Source organism: Arachis ipaensis, chromosome B4 (genome assembly GCF_059453495.1).
Source record: "Arachis ipaensis isolate K30076 ecotype BB chromosome B4, ASM5945349v1, whole genome shotgun sequence".
In the NCBI taxonomy this organism is placed as follows: domain Eukaryota; kingdom Viridiplantae; phylum Streptophyta; class Magnoliopsida; order Fabales; family Fabaceae; genus Arachis; species Arachis ipaensis.
Window position 1 is genome coordinate 101,167,367 of NC_142439.1, and position 20,223 is coordinate 101,187,589.

The following is a 20,223-nucleotide window of genomic DNA, read 5'->3' on the forward strand; positions in this document are numbered from 1 at the left end:
CTGTCTTTGGAAACTCATTTGACTCCTTCCTTGATCATTTGGCCCTAGTTCTGAAAAGACGCCAAGAGACAAACTTGGTTCTAAACTGGGAAAAATGCCACTCCATGGTGACTGAAGGCATTGTTCTTGGGCACCGGATTTCAAACAAGGGGATAGAAGTGGATCAAGCTAAGGTGGAGGTGATTGAATGATTGCCACCACCTACTAATACCAAGGCAGTCAGAAGTTTTCTAGGACCTGCAGGATTTTAAACGAGGTTCATATAGGATTTCTCGAAAATTGCAAAGCCCCTGTGTAACCTCTTGGCCACTGACGTTCCATTTGTCTTTGACCAAGAATGCCTGCAAGCATTTGAGACCTTAAAAGCCAAGCTTGTCACTGCACCTGTCATTTCTGCACCCAATTGGGACTTACCATTCAAACTGATGTGTGATGCCAGTGGTCATGCCATTGGCGCAGTTCTGGGGGCAGAGACATGACAAGTTTTTGCACGTCATTTATTATGCACAGAAGAACTATACCACTACATAAAAGGAATTACTTGCAGTGGTTTATGCTATTGACAAGTTTAGATCCTATTTAGTAGGATCTAAGGTCATTATCTACACTGACCATGCTACTCTGAGGTATCTACTCACCAAGCAGGACTCTAAGCCCAGGCTCATAAGATGGGTATTACTCCTACAATAGTTTGATATAGAAATCAGAGACAGAAAGGGTACAAAAAATCAAGTGGCTGACCACTTGTCTCAGATTGAACTAGTGGCAAGGACTTTTCCCCCCTTCACTGACATATCCAAAACCTTTGCAGATGAGTGACTTTATGCCATCCGGACAGTACCTTGGTTTGCAAACATTACAAATTACAAGGCTATAAGATTCATTCCCAAATAGTACAACAGGTAGCAAGCCCGGAAAATCATGCATGATGCAAAGTACTACTTGTGGGATGAACCCTATCTCTTTAAAAGATGCTCGGATGGAATAATCCGATGCTGCGTGTCCGAAGAAGAGGAACAGAGAATCCTATGGCATTGCCATGGCTCAGACTGTGAGGACACTTTGGAGGTGAGCGAACAGCCACAAAGGTTCTCCAAAGTGGCTTCTACTAGCCCACACTCTTTAAGGATTCTAGAGAGTTTGTCCGTAACTGTGACAGTTGCCAAAGGGCTGGCAATCTGCCTCATGGTCACGACATGCCTTAGCAAGGGATCCTAGAGATTGAGCTATTTGATGTATGGGGCATAGACTTCAAGATACCCTTCCCACCTTCAAACTCAAACACCTACATCCTTGTGGCAGAAGACTATGTGTCGAAATGGGTTGAAGCGATAGCATCACCTACTAATGACACTAGAGTAATGATGAAGTTCCTCCAAAAGAACATCTTCAGCAGATTTAGTGTCCTTCGGACACTGATTAATGATGGAGGTACTCATTTCTGCAACAGACAGCTTGATTCTGTCTTAAGCCGTTACAGAGTTCGCCATAAAGTGTCAACTCCATATCATCCCCTAACAAATCGGCAAGCTGAAGTCTAATGCACCACTATTTTGTGGTGCATTCTATGCTGAATTTAGGGGATTTTATCACATTTTTCACACATTTATTCCATGAAATGGCATGGTTTCATGTATTTCCCTTAATTAGTGCTTAAATGTGTAAACATGCTTTTTAGGCCCTTAATTGGTTAATTTTAATTCACCTATTCCACTAGATGTCTTGATGTGTGTGTTAGTGATTTCAGGTTGAAAAGGCTAGGAATAGATCAAAGGAATGAAGAGAAAAGTATGCAAAGTGAAGGAATCATGGAAAATCAAGGATTTGGGATGCACACACTGACGCACACGCGCAGCAGACGCGCACGCGTGGAATATGAAGTCGCATGGCGACGCGTACGCGTACATGACCTATACGCGTGGAAAGCAAAAATGCCAAGCGACGCGTATGCGTGATCCACGCGTACACGTCGTAGCTCACACGTGACCTCATTAAAGTGAAAATGCTGGGGGCGATTTATGGGCTTCCTAGGCCCAAATCCAACTCATTTCTGAGACTATTACATGCAGAAATCAAGAGGAGTCAAGGGGGGAGAACACATAGTTTAGTTTTTTTCATGCTTTAGTTAGTTTCTAGAGAGAGAAGCTCTCTCTTCTTTCTAGAATTTGGTTAGATGTAGATTAGGATTTCTTAGGTCTAGGTTTAATTCTTACTTTGATTTACTTTTCCTTTTCACTTTCTTGTTCCTCTACCTTTGCTTTCCTAGTTTAGCATTTGAATTCTTGTAATTGTTTACTTTGTTGTTAATGCACTCTTATTTCTCCTATTTTTCCTTTTAATGCAATTTAGGTTTTATTTCTCTTATTGTTGATTTGAATTATTGTTGCTAATTTCCTTGCAATTGGTAGTGTAGATTTACTTTTCTTGCAATTCTATCTTGTTTTCTTTTTGTGCCTTCCAAGAGTTTGATTAAATGATTGAAAGAATGTTAGAGTAGATTTTTGTGTTCTTGGCTTGGGATGGTAACTTAGGTGAAATTGAGTTGCTATTGTCCAAGTCTTGATAATTCGTGTCCATTGACTCTATCTTCCACTAAGTTAATTAGTGATTGGTTAGGACTTATGGATTAGGATTGGTGTAGCTCATTTGACTTTCCTTCACTTGTTAGAGGATGACTTAATGAGATTGATCCTTACAATTATCATGTTGTGGTTAGTGACAAGGATATAGATCCTTAACCATCAACCCTTGTCAATACCTTTTTACCATTAGAGTTTTCTTTACTTTCTTGCCATTTATCTTTCATGTCTCTTATCCAAAACCCCAAAATATACACCCCATAACCAATAACAAGAACACTTCCCTGCAATTCCTTTGAGAGACGACCCGAGGTTTGAATACTTCGGTTATTTTTATTGGGGTTTGTACTTGTGACAAACAATTTTTTGCATGAGAGGATTATTTGTTGGTTTAGAAACTATACTTGTAATGAGATTTCGTTCATTTGTGAAATTCTATACCACGAAAATTCCGTTCATAAAAAATGGCGCCGTTGCTGGGGAATTGCACATGTGCGTTTGTTATTGGTTATTGTACATATGTGAATATTGTGAATATGTTTGCCTTTTGCTTCTTTGTTAGTTTTTAGTAGTTGTAGGAGTTTGTTCTCTTTATTTGTTTTTAGTTTTTGTTCTTATTCTCTCTTGCTATCATGAATTCTCGTCCTTGTGGTTTTGGATATGGTTATGACTATGTTGTAGGTAATGGAAACTTGAATGATGGCTGACATTATGGGAAAGATGAATTCTTGAGAAGGGAGCCATATTCATATGAGCAATCACCATGGCAACCTCCTCAACCAAGCTACTATGATTACAACCCCTCCTATGATGCATATCATTCCAATGGATATGATGGTTCTTATCATGATTATGCCACTCAACCACCATTATTTCATGTACCATACTCTCAACATAGTCCTCAAACACCATCATTCCAACCACCATACTACCAATCCACATCCTATTTCCATCAATCACCTCCACACAATCCCAATCCATATCCTCCATATGCACACACTTATAACCATTATGAATAAGTACCCATAGAACCACCACCACTTCAACGTCATTACCCTATGGATGATACACTTGGCATCATTTCTCAAGAGCAAGAAGAGCTCCAAACCACACTCACTCGTTTCACCTCTGCCTTCAAAGAGCTTATATCCCGTACACCTCTATCTTCTACCAACAACTAAAACACCTTCCAACCACCAAACCTTGATGAACCTCCTTTCCAACCACATGATGAATTCTCCCGTCCATCACAACCCTCCATGGAAGAATATCCATGTCCATCAATCCAAGAGCAATATGATCCTACTTATGTTAGCGACGAGTAACAAGAATCAAAGGATCGTATCAAGGAATCAATAGATCGGCTTCAAGCAACCGTCCATCAAAAGTTGGACTTGTGGGATTCATACCACAAGCAAAACATGACTACGGATGATTGTGGAGAAGCAACCGAAGAGGGGAGTGCGAGGGAGATTTTAGAGTCTCAACTTGAGAATAAGGAAATGGAGTGTGTTTTACAACAAGTGGAAATGATGGAAATAGTTGAAGAAGAAGAAGTGGAAGAAGACCTAGGGGAGGTTGAACAAGAAGGAAGTTCCATCATTGAAGACAACCCCACACCAAGTGACAATGGTGATCTTGTTGAAGCTTCTCCAATTGAATGTGAAACTGATGTTGAGGAGGGTGCACAACCTCCAACACATGACTTGATTAATGAGAAAGAGTTGGAAGAAGTTAACAAACAAGAAGAAATTGAAGAAGGTTGTCAAAAGTTGGAAGCCATCAAGGAGGAGTCAAAGGAAGTGGAGCCTATAATGTCAAGACCATTGGATGTCTTCCTTGCTAAGTCACCATCCAAATTACAAGTTGAATGGGTAATCATCTCATCCTTCAATTTCCTTGGCCCATATCAATATGCATTGTTAGAAACAGATGGTTAACTTAGAGCTCTTTGTGGGTTAGAGAGTAAGAAAGAGTTGGATGTTGGTAGGCAATTTGAATCAAGGTGCATAGGGGATGGAAGTTCAAACTTTGAAATCCAGAAGTGGAGTGAAGCTCAATTATATGGAATGAGGATGAGGATTAGGAGTTCTGAGGAGAATTCAAGAAGTTTGCCAACCAAGTCACCTAATTAGAAGCATGAAGATCAAGAAGAAAGGGGGTTGGCAAACAAAGTATGGGACCCCGGAATATACACAGACAAGCATAAACTTTGGGGCCTTGTCACCTGCTTAAGCTTCCTTGAAGGCCTTGTGTGCCTAATTTGGGATCCCGGAGGACAATGGAAATGCAAGCATTGGTGGGGATTCAAGGATGGCTTCAAGCACAAGCCACCTTGATGAGGAGCTCCCCTTAAGTCCAACTTAAGGACAATAAACAAAAGTGCTAGGTGGGAGACACCCCGTCATGGTAACATCTTTCCTTTTTCTCTTTTGTAAATATTGGTAAAATTAGTTTAATTTCGTGTTTTGATTAGTTTGTTGAGTTTAGTTGGTAGTTTTGTATGTTAAATAAGGTTTTATGGTGTTTTGGTAGTTATTTGGAGGTTTGGAATGCTTGGTTTGGTGCAAAAACATAGAAAAATTTTGAAAAACAGAACATCAACCCACGTGTACGCGTGACCCAAGTTTTCTCGACCATCCACACGCACGCGTCACCCACGCATACGCGTGGATTCAAAAATTCTACCTCCCAGCCAAAAACCCGAGAGTTGTGCGTGAAGTGTGCCAACTTTGTGCCTTCACTCACGCGTACGCGTGTGTCACGCGTACGCATCGTACCTTTCTGAATAAGCCACCACGCGTACGCGTGACCCACACGTACGCGTCGCACCCATTTCACCATCACCACACGTACGCGTTATTGCACGCGCACGTGTGGATAGCCTTCTCTCATCACCTTCTTTTCTCATCTTCTTTCCATTTCTTTCCTTCTTTTCTCTTCTCTTCTCTTCTTCCCTTCTCCTACCCATCATCCAACACTACCAAACACCATTTATAACCATTCCTTTTAGATAGTTAGTTTTTTAGTTAGTTTAATTTTTGTATATTTTCTATTTTTCATAATAAGTGTTGGATTATTAATTTTGTTTACTGTTTATTGCTGCCTATTAACTGAATGCTATTTTAGCACAATTGTTTTTGGATATTCATTGTTGGATTCTTTGTTGAGGTTACAATTCATTGCTTGGTTTTGAGTTTTCAATGCTTAACGTTTGTGAATACCAACTGAATGAGAATTGCCCTCAAGCTTTTTAAGTCCTTCGAATTGCATGATTTGGCCACCATGTGATTTGAACCCTTTTCTTTGTTTAGGCAATTTCTTGATGGATGTTGTGCATTTATCTTAATGCATGGTGTTTCTTAATCATATGCATCCATTATATTTTTGGCTTGAATGCTTTCATGCTTCTTTATTACTTGTTTGGTTGTCTTAACCTACGAGTTTAGAGCATCTCAAGCACATTAGGATGAGTGAAGTTCATGTTCCTTTTTGTGTAACTGTGACATAGTTCTTCTTATGCTAGTGTGTGTTCAAGACCGCATGCATCTTAGAACTCGCACACTTGTTTCATTAATGTCACACATTGGGTCACTCACTTCATTCTAGTGATTTACCTCATTCCAACAATTTATGCTTCCTCACTTTTGCATTTACTATCCTCACTATCCTGCCTTCTATTTTCAGGATGAGTCATCATAAGCAAAAATGGAAGCGGGACAAAAAAACACACAGCAACCGGTTGATCCACTAGCTGAAGGTGGCAATTTGGCAAGTCACCGTACCCCTTGTTCATCTTTGAATGCTCCGAGGACGGTGCAAACTTTTAAGTGTGGGGAGGTCGTCCGACCAGTCGGCTCTTTTGGGTGACAAATTTCTAATCCCAACACTTGTGCATTTCATTTTTAGGTCTTTTAAGATTTTTAGTTGCATTTTCTTAATTTTGCATATATATATAATATACATAATAAGCTTAGTCAAAATAATGAAATTTTTTCAAGGAATTTATCTATAGGGCATTGACATCCCAGTTGATTTGAGTAAAAATTTTTCATCAAACTTGCTTGCATTATACATTGTGGAACATGTTTTGAGCTAAGAACACAAGCTTGTAAGATTTGAGCCCAATTGTGTGGTTACATCTTATAACCACTTATCCTCCTTCTTGTGCGCATTATTCTCTTTCTATGATTGTAATCTTTGATTTGTTTGATTCTTTATGTCATTATTTTGTGTATACATGCATTTATATGATTGAGGCCATTGTTTCCTTTAGCTCACTTACCCAAATAGCCTTACCTTCTATCTTCCTTTGTTAGCCAACTTTGAGCCGACGATTAACCCACTTGTTCTTAATATTAGCACATTAGAAGCCTTAAAGCAAAAAACAATAAATGTCCTTATTTGGATCTTTGATTAGCTTAGGCTAGTGAGTGTGTATCATTCAAGTGTGGGAAAACTTGGGACATTGGTTGAGAAAAAGGGTGGTTTTATATTTTCATTGAAGATCTTGGGAAATGGGTACATACTCATGTGTTAATTAAATGTAAAACCATATGCATTGATACTTTTGTATATACTTTATTTCAAATAAAGAAAAAAATGATGAGAAAATAAAAAAAGAGAAAAAAATATATATCAAAAAAAGAAAAAAACAGAAAAAGAAAATAAATAAAAAAAGGAGGACAAAATGCCCCAAAGTGAAGCCCAATAATAATTAATGCATATGAGTTGTGATCAAGAAAAGAATGCATGAGTGTGTGAAAAGTGAAGAATGGGTAGTTAGGTTGTTTATAATTGTATAGGTTGTTATATAGGTTAGGTGGGAAGTCTAAGCTTATCAAAAATTCAAATTTCAAGTCCACTTGACCATATGCATCCCTACCTTGACCCTAGCCCCATTACAACCCATGGAAAAGACCTCATGATATTTGTATGCATGCATAGAATAACTGTTGATTGTTAGATAAAAAACAAATCATGGAAAGCATGATTAGAAGGAAATTGAGTGAATCAACCCCATACACTTGAATGATTAGAGCGGATACACATCCGGTGAGGGTTCGATTGCTCAATTACATGTTTTCACCTAGAATCATATCCTTTCTTGCAAGTTTATAAAATATTTAATAACTTAATTCAATTGTGGGGTATGTCTTGGTTGTTAATACCCTTAGCCCTTATGCTTATATTGGTTTTCTTGGGAATTGATTTATTTTGACCAAGTAGTTGCATTCATTTAAATAGTTGCATTTAGAATAGGTTGCATTTAGTTAGTTTACATTTTAATAAATGTTAATACCCTTGTCTCTTTCTTGGTTTAAGCATGAGGACATGCTTGGTTTAAGTGTGGGGAGATTTGATGCAACACTATTTCGTGGTGCATTCTATGCTGAATTTAGGGGATTTTATCACCCTTTTCCCACATTTATTCCATGAAATGGCATGGTTTCATGTATTTTTCCTAATTAGTACTTAAATGTGAAAACATGCTTTTTAGGCCCTTAATTGGTTAATTTTAATTTTCCTTTGATTCCACTAGATGCCTTAATGTGTGTGTTAGTGATTTCAGGTTGAAATGGCTAGGAATAGATCAAAGCACTACAAGAAAATTAGCTTTCTGCCACGCTTTAAAAGCGTACCAAAATGTGCAAAAAAGTGTGCCGATAGCTTTTCGCCACACTTTTTGAGCTATCAGCACGCTTTTTTTGTTTGCACGCTTTCATCTCTGGCCATGCTTAAAAAGCGTGGCCATAGGTCTTAACCTATAGTTACGCTTAAAAAGCGTACTGAAAAGTGCACATATCGCCACGCTTTTAAAACGTCCCAGAATATTTGTTTTGGATACTCTTTAAAAGCGTGCCGATAGGAGAAAATATGGCTACACTTTTTAAAGCATGGCGGTAGCCACTGTATGGCCACGCTTTAAAAGCGTGGCAATAGCCTTATAAAATTTTTTAAAAAAAATTATTTTTCTTATTTTTACCTTCACCGCTGCAAAATATAAATTTTTAATCCTTTTTTATTACCAAACCTACAAATATAGTATGTAATTTTTAGTACAAGATAAATCAAACAATAATTTGTGATATATAATTTTTGGGATAATTGTTTTATACATTAAAAAACTAACACTCAAATACAAAATAAATCTCGAGTTCGAATTCCAAAACTAAAAACTGAAAAAAAAAATACAGAAACCGTACAACATAAATTCTATTTTCTTTGTTGTTCCTCCTTCCTCTAGCCCTCTTAACTTCCTTCTCTTAGATCATACATAATTGTTTCTGGAACATTTGTGAACTTTTTTAGCTACAAAAGATAATTCCTTGAGCTAAATGTTAGTGGTACTACACTTAATTGCAAATTGTAATGTAATATTCTAGAGCAACAGTCACAAGAATGGTAAAACCAGGAATAGTTTAGTTGTTTATTTGTTGCAAGCTGGAGGTGCCATATCCACTGTAAGGTGCCATTTTCAAGTGTGACCATTATCTTATTGAACCCATTTGATATCTTTGTCACCCTACATGGTGAGGTTTCAAAGAAGGATCAAAACCTTACACCATAAGTCCTAATCACCAGAAGAGGGTAAGATACAGCAGAATAAAGACATGTATTCTCATTACTAACATTAATAAAAACTAAAATAAATTCAAAGTTCTATGGGTTCAGAGGACAATGCAATAAGATTGATCAAGTTAAACTTGGCAAATGATGCCTAAGATAATTCAATGGTATAAATCTTAGCATTATTTTTCATCAACAGTTTTATTGGATTATCTTAGCGCATCAAACTTGAAGCATTTTAAGGCTTTGCCGGGTTCAGATTATAAATTGGGTGCTGCCACATCAAAGTTTTAGACTCAAGTTACAGTTAAATGAGTTTGAAAACTAAAATGAATTTTGATCCAAATCTCCGAGTGAAAAAATATTTATTTTTTAGCTTTTTTCCCCTCCCATCTTTATATATCCTGGCCTTGGTATCCTCACTACTTCAAACATGACATAGTGAATTGTAATAATTTCTTTTTCCTTTCTCCATTCATTTTACCATAACAAATAAAAAAAATGACCATGCAGCTAAGTCATGCGATAAATTATGCAGGCATGCCTGTGATTCAAGCGTATATCCAGATTTTTTTGCAAGAGCTTTAATAACAGGATCATATCCTTCTACCATTAGTCCATGACCACTAGAAAGGACGTGTTCCTGTAAGAAAATTGATATAATTACTTGACATGGAAGTTTAAGGGTAATAAAGATCTTGTATCATTTAAGAAATATTGAGGAACTCACCTGATCCCAGGTTTTCAGTGATATCATATATGCATCAGCAGCAAACCAAGCTTCCATTCTGCATATATACCATTGTAGCACTTCATGGGAAAGTCCTTGCTGCCTGAAAAGAAAACTTTGTCAGCTATAAGGATAGATTGAAAAACTTCAAGCCTCAATGCTTATACATTACTCTCTTTGTTTCAAAATATATGTCACTTTGGAAATTTGGTACATTCATAACTGAAATGAATCTTGATATAAATTAAATCCAAATGCATTGCATTGTTAATATACCAAACTTTCAAAGTGACAGATACTTTGGAATAAAGAGAGTATCTTCTCTTAACATCTGGTAAATCTCTTACCTTAGTTCTGGATGGCTATTCAGCACAACCGAAATTGCTTGTTGAACTGACACGTCATCAGGATCCTCATCCCTCACTTTTCCTGTCTAGAAATGTCAACAGAAAAGCCTTTAGATTTCCTTTAAGATTATTGTGATTGCCTTCAGGAATAAAAAGCAGCACAAGCCATAAGCTACTAGATCTTACCTCTTCTAGAATTCTCTTGAAAGTTTCCCCAACGTCCATGACTATTTGTTGGGGAACTTGATGACTATCTGTGTTAAAAAGCATGCAACTGGAAAGGCAAAAAGTGGTTACAACAAAGCAGAAGTTGTAGAAGTGAAAAAAAGAGACAAATCAATAATAGGGCTATCAAAGACTTATTATAGTTTGGCAAATTTGCATATAACTATGAAGGATTTAAAAAAAATACTATTGCTGCATCATAAACCTCCAATTGCAACAATTAAATTGAATTGCAGAAAGATAAATAATTATTCTGATTATTACCTTTCCAAATCATGGTCATATAAGATAGAGTCATCACCACTGGTATGATATAACATAAGCCCTAAACCACGTATCAGCGGAGCCAAGGGATTCTCATTGCAGACACCATGTAGCCTAAAAAATAATCAAGAAACAACTGATCTTTATGCCTGGAAAATAAAGCAAAAATTAAGTTTATCTTTTATCTTCAATACAATGTGTTAGAAACAAAGGTAGTTCCATTGAAGAATTTGAACTCTACCATGATGCTCCTATATCCACAGGACAACCAAAGGAGTAATCAGTATTAATGCGGTCACCAAGCCTATCCCGTGACTCTAGTATACTAACCTAAACAAATATTTTATTTGCTCCTATTCAGGGTAGAATTCAATTACATAGTAATTGGTGAAAGGAACAGTCAATAGAAGTAATCACTTCAAAATATTTGGATTGCCTACATCATCATAATCCATTTCATGACCTTGTATAAAGTACGAAAATTCAATAAACCAAAAGCACCAATATTAAGATATTATTCTAAATAGAAATGTTATTGGTTTGAGAACAGGCCACCAAACAAGTAGGTCAGTAACAACTTCAACACAACTTACGTGTTCCATTTTGGGCTGTTCACTCAATAAAATGCTAACAACTCGAATATGACGTATAAAATTTAAACACAGTTTCTTGAAATCTGCATCTATCAAACAGTTCTAAGTTCTACTGCAACCAGTTTACTTGTATTGACCATTGATAAACTCTGATTTCGTGATTTATCTTGTGCTTATTTTGGGGGATTTTACCACCTTTTTTCACATTTATTCAATGAAATAGCATGATTTTGTGATTCTCCCTTGAATTTTGCTTAATTGTAAAAACATGCTTTTTAAGCCCTAAATTGGTAATTTTGATTCATTTTAATTCCATTCCATGCCTTGATGTGTGTTGAGTGATTTCAGGTTTATAAGGCAAGTATTGGATGGAAGAAATGAATAGAAAAGCATACAAAGGGGAGAATACATGAAGAAACAAAGATTGGGAATGCATCAAGGGACGCGCACGCGCACAAGGCGCGCACGCGCAAAAGTGGTCTCACCCATAGACACGCACGCGTACATGCTGCATCCGCGCGGATGGAAAATTTGCCAATTGACGCACACGCGCACATGGCGCGCACGCGCACATGGCGTGCATGCGCCAATACTCTTACATTGCCCACTTAAAGGCAAAATGCTGGGGGCAATTTCTGAGCTACCCAGGCCCAAATCCAACTTGTTTCTGAGTGTATTTCATGCAGAATTGAAGTCCAAGCAAAGGGGGAGCAATTAGTTTAGCCAACATGAGCCTTTAGTTAGTTTTCTAGAAGGAGAAGCTCCCTTTTCTCTCTAGAATTAGGTTAGGATTAGGTTAGATTATCTTAGATCCATGTTCAATCACTTTATCTCATCTTGTTTTCTTTATAATGTCTTATCTTTACATCTTGATTCTCTTAATTGTGATGTTAATTTCTCATTTTACTCTCTTTTGTGATGATGAACTCATGTTAGATTTGGTTTACATTTAATGCAATTTTGATGTTGATGTTCCTTTAATTGATGAATTGAGTTGTGACCTTACTTTTCTTGCATTTAGTAGTTGTTAGATTTTATTATTCTTGCAATTTATGATATTTACTTTTGTTGCACTCTATGTGTTTGATGAAATGTTCTCTTTAGTTTTTGAGTAGTTTTGTCAACTCTTGGTCTAAGCCAAGGAAATTGGGTAAACTTGAGTTATTGGGTATGATGGAATTGGTGAATTGAGAATCCATGGTGATCAATTTGATACCCATTGACGCTAACCCACTACTAAGTTAATTAGTAGGTAGGTTAGGACTTAAGGGTTGATGTGATCAAACCTATTTGACGTACTTCAAGCTTAGGAGTAAGTGTTACGTACTTAAAGCTTTTGGGAAGTAGACTTAATAGGTTGGCCTCTCATAATTATCAATATTTGGGTTGTTGACAAGGATGGTGATCTCAATTACCTAAGTCTTAGCCAAGAGTTCTTTATTTTGCTTTCTTTACTTTCTCACTTAATTTACTTTCTTGCCATCTCATGAACCAAAAACCCCCCCTTTACCCCTTCATAGCCAATAATTAAGCACTACATTGTTTCCTAGGGAGACGACCCGGAGTCTAAATACTTCGGTTAATTCTTATTTGGGGTTTGTTATTTGTGACAACGAAATTTTTGATTGGGAGGATTGTTTGTTGGTATAGAACTATACTTGCAACGAGAATTCATTTTGTGTGAAATTCTATACCGACACGACAACTCTCTTAAATCAAAATGGCGCCGTTGCCGGAGACACAATGGTGCTATGTTATTGGCTATTGTATATATTGTGAATAGCTTGAATTTTGGTTTGTTTGCTAGTTTTTGCTAGTTCAGGATTTTAACTTCTTTGTTTCTTATTAATCTTTGTTTTTATTTTTTCTTTCGCTATGAATTCTCATCCTTTTGGCTATGAGTGTAGTTCAAACTATGTTGTAGGAAATGGAAGCTCCAATGAGGATATACATCAAGGATTTGGAAATCAAGGATGGGAGGAACCTCAAGCTTATGAACAACCTTCATAGCAACAACCTCCTATGAACTCTTATGGGTATAATCCTGATCCTAATGTGTATCAATCCAATGTGTGTGATGACTCTCATTGTGGTTGTCAACCACAATCACTATATTCATGTGATCCCACTCCTCAATATAGTCATACACCATACTCACAAGCCTCACACCACCATTCAGCTCTATTTGACCATAACTCATACACACCATATCAACCACCATATGAACCACATCTAGAACAACCATCATTCCAACACCAATACTCCCAAGAACCACAAATTCCACATACACCACCTCAAGAATTCCACCAATATGAACCACCTTCCAACATTAACAATCTTCCCTCAAACACTGAACCCTATCTTCCACCACCACATCCCAACGAAGCCTTCATATTAGAACTAAGAGACCTTGAATCTCGTCTCTTAAGGCGACAAGAGGAGGATGAAACTAATTTTGAGGAGATAAGAGCAAAGATAGCTAGCATGGTAGAAGCCCTGAATCACCTAACATCCCACCTAAGTTCATGCACCCTAAGTACCCCCATTGTTGAATATGGAGAAACAATCAAGGAGCTTAGTGAGGAAATGAACTTGAAGCTCCATGGTGAGGAAGAAGAGTTGAAGCAAGAAGGGCAACAAGATGAGAAGGTAGAGATTAGCGAACAAAAAGAAGTAGTGGATGGATGTTTGGGATATGTTGAGCACATAAAGGATGTTAAAGAGGAGAGTAAAGTTGTGAAAGTAAACGGAGAATTGAAGGAAATTGATCACGAAGTGGATTCCATCACTAGTGATTTTTTGTCCACATTGATCAACCCCCTTGACGATCTTGTTGAGCCCTTTTCTGGTGGACTAGAATGCAAGGTTGAGGAGGGTGTGCCACCTCCAAAACCCATTGTAAGTGAAGAACTGGAAAAAGTGTTCCAAGCAACAAGCCCTCCTATCTATGATGAGTCCACATCAACATATGATCCTTTCGAGTTTGAAGAGTCTTTCCCCAAAATGCTTAGACTTGATGATGAGGTAGACTTCACTAGACCTCCTATCTATGATGAGAGTGATGGGGAGGAGATAGAAGAAGTTAGTGAAGAAGAATGTGAACTTGAGGAAGCTTGGCAAGAGGAAAAACTTGAAAAACCTTGCCAAGTGGTGGAAGCCTCTAGAAGAGGATGGACGGGAGTAGAGCATGCTTTATCAAGACTTTTGGGAACTCCTCCACCTAGTTCGCCATCTAATCCTTTGCTTGAGTGGGTAAAACTTCTAACTCTCAGCTTTATTATCCCACTTGAGTATGGTCTGCTTGAGACGGATGACCAGCTTAGGGCGCTTTATGGAATTAAGCGAAAGAGGAGGATGTTTAGTGGTTGGCATTGTAAATCTAGATTCATTATGGTTGGAAGCTCAAAATTGAAGAACATGGATTGGTGTAATGCTCAATTAAATGGGTTTAGGAGAGTAGTTTAGTGCTTTCATGAGAATTCTACTTTCTCGTCGCCCGGACAAAGTCAAGGCAATCAACTGGAAGATGGGTGCGAGGACAAGATATGGGATCCTGGATTACCCTATGAGAGTCAATTTTGGGAGCTCATGTCTTGGAGAGGACCTCACTCAAGCTTAGTGGAGATGGTTGGAACTTCTGACAACCGATTGAAGGACAAGCACTCTTGGAGGTTCAAGGATGGATACAAGCATAAGCCACATTGACAAGAAGCCTCCCAATGTCCAACTTAAGGACTTAAACTAAAAGTGCTTGGTGGGAGACACCCTACCACAGTAAACTCTTTCCATTCTCTTGTAGATATAATGAATGAATGAATTGAGTTCCATTGTATATAATTTCTTTACTTCTTGCCATATTTTGCTTGCTTGCTAAGGTGCTTATACATTCTATGCTTTAATTAGGGATAATTCTCTGAATTTGAGTTTTTGCTTGGATTACAAGTTTCCTCAATTTGTTCGAAAAATTCCCTATATTTCAAAAATATGTTTAATTTTGCATCTTAGCTAGTCTAGAGCCTTAAGAAAAAAAAAACAAAAAAGAGAAAACCAAGCCACGCACAAGCGTGCGCACGCGCGCGTCGGCTGCACATTTTAGCATTTTGGACCAAGGACCAGAGAGTTGTGCCACTTTTGGGCCAACTCTGTGCCTCGACCCACGTGGACGCATGTTATACGCATCCGCGCCACTTCCTGTTTCCTTACCCACGCGTTGGTGTACTTGGCGCCTCCGTGCCCATTCCATAAGCTCAAGCCATCCACGCGAACGCGCAGAGTGCGTGCGTGCGTCGATGCGTCTTGGTATCACCCAGGCCAAAGGACCCGAGAGTTATGCCAACTCTGGGCCTCTTTTGTGCCTCTGGCCCAGCACATCCGCGGGACACGCACCGTACGCGTCCGCGCCGAATCCCAATTCTTACATCTACGCGTAGGCGTGTATGACGCTTCCACACCACTTCCTTATTTTCTCACCCACGCAGACGCGCACGATGCGCGCACGCGTGGATTCAAATTTTTACTTACCCCAGGGATGCGAAGCCCTAGCGCAGTCGTGCAAACTCCCTTCGTCCCTCACCCAACGTCTCTTCTCCTTCTCCCTCACTCACCCAACGTCTTTTTTCCCTTCTCGCTCCACAACCAGCACTCCGGTGAGCACTCCGGTACACCACCGCTGCCGTCACCGCGCGTGCGCCCAACCCCCTCTTCCTCACTCCCTCTCTCCCACTCAACCCTCTCTTCTCTGTTCTTCCTCGCAGCCAGTCCCTACTCTGCCACGAGCACAGCTGCGACTCCATTGTCGTCGGCTCAAGCTCCCCTGTGCCACCAGACCACCGTTCTGCTATGGCCAGTTCATCTCTTCCACTCTCCTTCCCCGTCTTCTGTTCCATCTTCCAACTCCCCTGCTTCCAGGTTCATTTCTTTTCCCGTTCCAATTTTAATTTCGCTTAGTTAATTTTGCTTAGATTATTCTGTTTAGCTTGTATAATTAGCTTAGTTAGTTAGTTTAGTTTACTTAGGTGGTTAGTGAATCTGGGTTGAGTAGTGGATTTAGGTTTATCTGAATTTTTGTTGCTGTGTGAAATTGCTCTGTTTTTTTGGATTATTCTGTGTTCATTTAATTTGTTGATGCTGCTTGCTTGTGTTTGATTGATGAAAGGAACTGCTGCTGTTCTTTGTGCTGTTTAATTTACTTTGCGCTGAATTACTGGCTATTTGTTACATCCATGTGAATTTATCTATATGGCTTTGTGTTTTTGAGTATTGATGAACACATATGGAATCTAATTTGATTGCTTGAACTTGGAAAATAGCCAATTTACTGCTAAAATGCTGTTGGATTTTTCCTAACCATGTTCCATGAATTAACAATGCTTTGATTGGTGTAACAAGCTCTAGTTGATGATTTCTGTGTCAAATAGAATTTTGTTACCTAAAGGGTTTTGAAAAATCCTCAGGGGCATGTTTACAGGTTTTTGGTTATGCTCCTAATGCTCTTTACTTGCTTGCACTGCTAATTTGCTATATGCATTGCATGATTGAGTAAATTTTCAAATTGACCATAAACTTGGTTTTCATTTAGAGTTAAGCCCAACTTGCTTGCTTTCACAAGATTGATGATTCCTTCTACCTATGTGGCTACTGCGATTCAATTCCTTTATGCCCTCATCTCAATCCTTGTGACTTGCATGCATTGTTGGAATTGGTGTTAAATGTGCTTAAATTACTTGTTTCGCTAGGTTTTGCTTTCACCAACACCAATTTACATAACTTTAGCAATCCTTGCATTGATTGATGGTCTGTTTCATATTGGTTGCTTTCTAGCTATACCATATTTCATCATCAATGACTTGATGCATTTCATGATTGTGAATGTGCTTACATTCCTATTTTGTGCATTCCCTTTTGAATTGAGCCAGTAACCACCATATCACTGATTTTCAAATTGATTTCTAACTTTAATCTATTTAACCGACTAACTTCTTTTGGTTTTCAACTTAACTCTTTTGATTATTATTTTGGATATGGTGTTTCCTAGGCTTAGTAAACGAGTAATATGCAAATGCGGTTTGAATTCTTGGTTTAAAGTTTGGTTTGAATTCTGAATTCTGTTGCTTGCATTCCAAGAAATCCCTTTACTTTATTCACTTCATGAATATGCTTTGCTTTGAGTGCTTTGTATCTATTTGGCTATTTGCTTATATTATATCATCTCTGTTTTTTAGGATGTCAGACAAAGGAAAGGCTATAGCCATTACCTCCAAAAAGAGGAAGCGCTATAAGACCTCTAACCCCTCACCATATGCTAACTATGCCAAGAATCCGCTAAACGAAGAGGATAAGGAAAATCAGCTGCTACCACCCACTGACCCGATCAAATTCCCAAACCTCTACTGCGAGCTACGCTTCTCCAGTTATAAGAAGAAAAATCTGAACATTGAGAAGAAGCTGAACCTTCCAGATGAAGTGAGGCGTGCCATAAACACCCGCATCTCAAAGTTGGGGTTAGATTTCGTTGATAGGGACTTGAGAAGGATTAACATCTCATGGGTTAAGGAGTTTTACTATAACTTCTTTTGAGTGGGCTTGGATTCAGTGCACTTAAGGGGTAGAGAGATTATGGTCACTAAGGCCGCCATAGGGGATGCACTACTTTGCATAGTTGGTACTCCTGACACTTGTGCCTACCAGCAGGCAGAGGTAGCTCTCCTCTCCATGACTTTTGACTATGAGGCACTTAAGCGCGTGATTGCCACACCAGACGCCCCCTGGGTGATGGATTCGAACAACAAGAAGCCCAAGGGGATGCTATCCACATATCTGTCTAAGGAGGCTAGGACCTGGCAGCAAATATTTGCCCACTATGTCTTGCCTACCACTCACTTCTCAGAGATTTCGATGGATATGCTAGTTCTGATTGGGTGTGTCATGGAGGAGAAAGAGGTGTATTTCCCCTGGCAAATCAGGCATAGCATGTGGAGAGCACATATTCGCGGCTTGCTACCGTTTCCTACACTGGTCACTAGTTTGGTTGAGCTAGCTGATGTCCCGTGGGAGGACAATGACAAGGAGGTTACCATTCCATGGGGTAGATGGGTGCACGAGAAGCCCCTGACGAGCCGCCGTTCTCGAGCGAGAACGGTGGTTGAGGCAGCTAGACTGGTGCACAAAATTGTGATCTCTAGCAACGGCGCCAAAAACTTGGTACGCACGTTTATAATCTCAAATTCTTTTTCACAACTCCGATACAACTAACCAGCAAGTGCACTGGGTCATCCAAGTAATAAACCTTACGTGAGTAAGGGTCAATCCCACGGAGATTGTCGGCTTAATGCAAGCTATGGTCACCTTGTAAATCTCAATCAGGCAGATTCAAATGGTTATGGGATTTTGATAATTATGATATAAAATATAAAATAGGATAGAGATATTTATGCAATTCATTGGTGAGAATTTCAGATAAGCGTATGGAGATACTTTTGTTCCTTCTGAACCTCTGCTTTCCTACTGCTTTCATCCAATCATTCATACTCCTTTCCATGGCAAGCTGTATGTTGGGCATCACTGTTGTCAATGGCTACTTCCTGTCCTCTCAGTGAAAATGGTCCAAATGCGCTGTCACCGCATGGCTAATCATCTGTCGGTTCTCGATCATGTTGGAATAGGATCCATTGATCCTTTTGCGTCTGTCACACGCACAACACTCGCGAGTTTGAAGTTCGTCACAGTCATCCCATCCCAGATCCTACTCGGAATACCACAGACAAGGTTTAGACTTTCCGAATCTCAAGAATGGCCGCCAATAATTATAGCTTATACCACGAAGACTCCGATCTTTCGGAATGGAAGCTAAGAGATAAACAATCAATCCAAGGTAGAACGGAAGTGTTTGTCAGGCACGCGTTCATAGGTTGAGAATGGTGATGAGTGTCACGGATCATCACATTCATCATGTTGAAGTGCAAGCGAATATCTTAGAATAGGAATAAGCTTGAATTGAATAAGAAAATAATAGTACTTTGCATTAATTCATGAGGAACAGCAGAGCTCCACACCTTAATCTATGGTGTGTAGAAACTCTACTGTTGAAAATACATAAGTGATGAAGGTTCAGGCATGGCCGAATGCCCAGCCCCCTAAACGTGATCTCAAAACATAAAATTAGTCAAAGACTAACCAGAGATGTGAAATAAATTACTAAAAGTAGTTTTTATACTAAACTAGTAGCTAGGGTTACATAAGATAAGTAAATGATGTAGAAATCCACTTCCGGGCCCACTTGGTGTGTGCTTGGGCTGAGCATTGAGCTTTCATGTATAGAGACTCTTTTTGGAGTTAAACGCCAGGTTGTAGCCTGTTTCTGGCGTTTAACTCTGATTTGCAACCTGTTTCTGGCGTTTAACTCCAGAATAGGGCAGGGAGTTGGCGTTTGAACGCCAGTTTGCATCATCAAAACTCGTGCAAAGTATGGATTATTATAGATTTCTGGAAAGCCCTGGATGTCTACTTTCCAACGCAATTGAGAGCGCACCAATTGGGTTTCTGTAGCTCCATAAAATCCACTTCGAGTGCAGGGAGGTCAGAATCCAACAGCATCTGCAGTCCTTCTTCAGCCTCTAAATCAGATTTTTGCTCAAGTCCCTCAATTTCAGCCAGAAATTACCTGAAATCACAGAAAAACACATAAACTCATAGTAAAGTCTAGAAATATGATTTTTATTTAAAAACTAATAAAAATATACTAAAAACTAACTAAATCATACTAAAAACTATGTAAAAACAATGCCAAAAAGCGTATAAATTATCCGCTCATCACAACACCTAACTTAAATTGTTGCTTGTCCCCAAGCAACTGAAAATCAAATAGGATAAAAAGAAGAGAATATACTATAAATTCCAAAATATCAATGAAACTTAGC

The 20,223-nt window shown here is 38.8% G+C and overlaps 1 pseudogene; it reads right to left on the reverse strand.

Annotated features, from left to right (window-relative positions):
- Positions 1–247: 247 nt before the first annotated feature.
- Positions 248–16,194, reverse strand: LOC107636576 (polyamine oxidase 5-like; annotated as a pseudogene).
- Between the last annotated feature and the right edge of the window lie 4,029 nt (positions 16,195–20,223).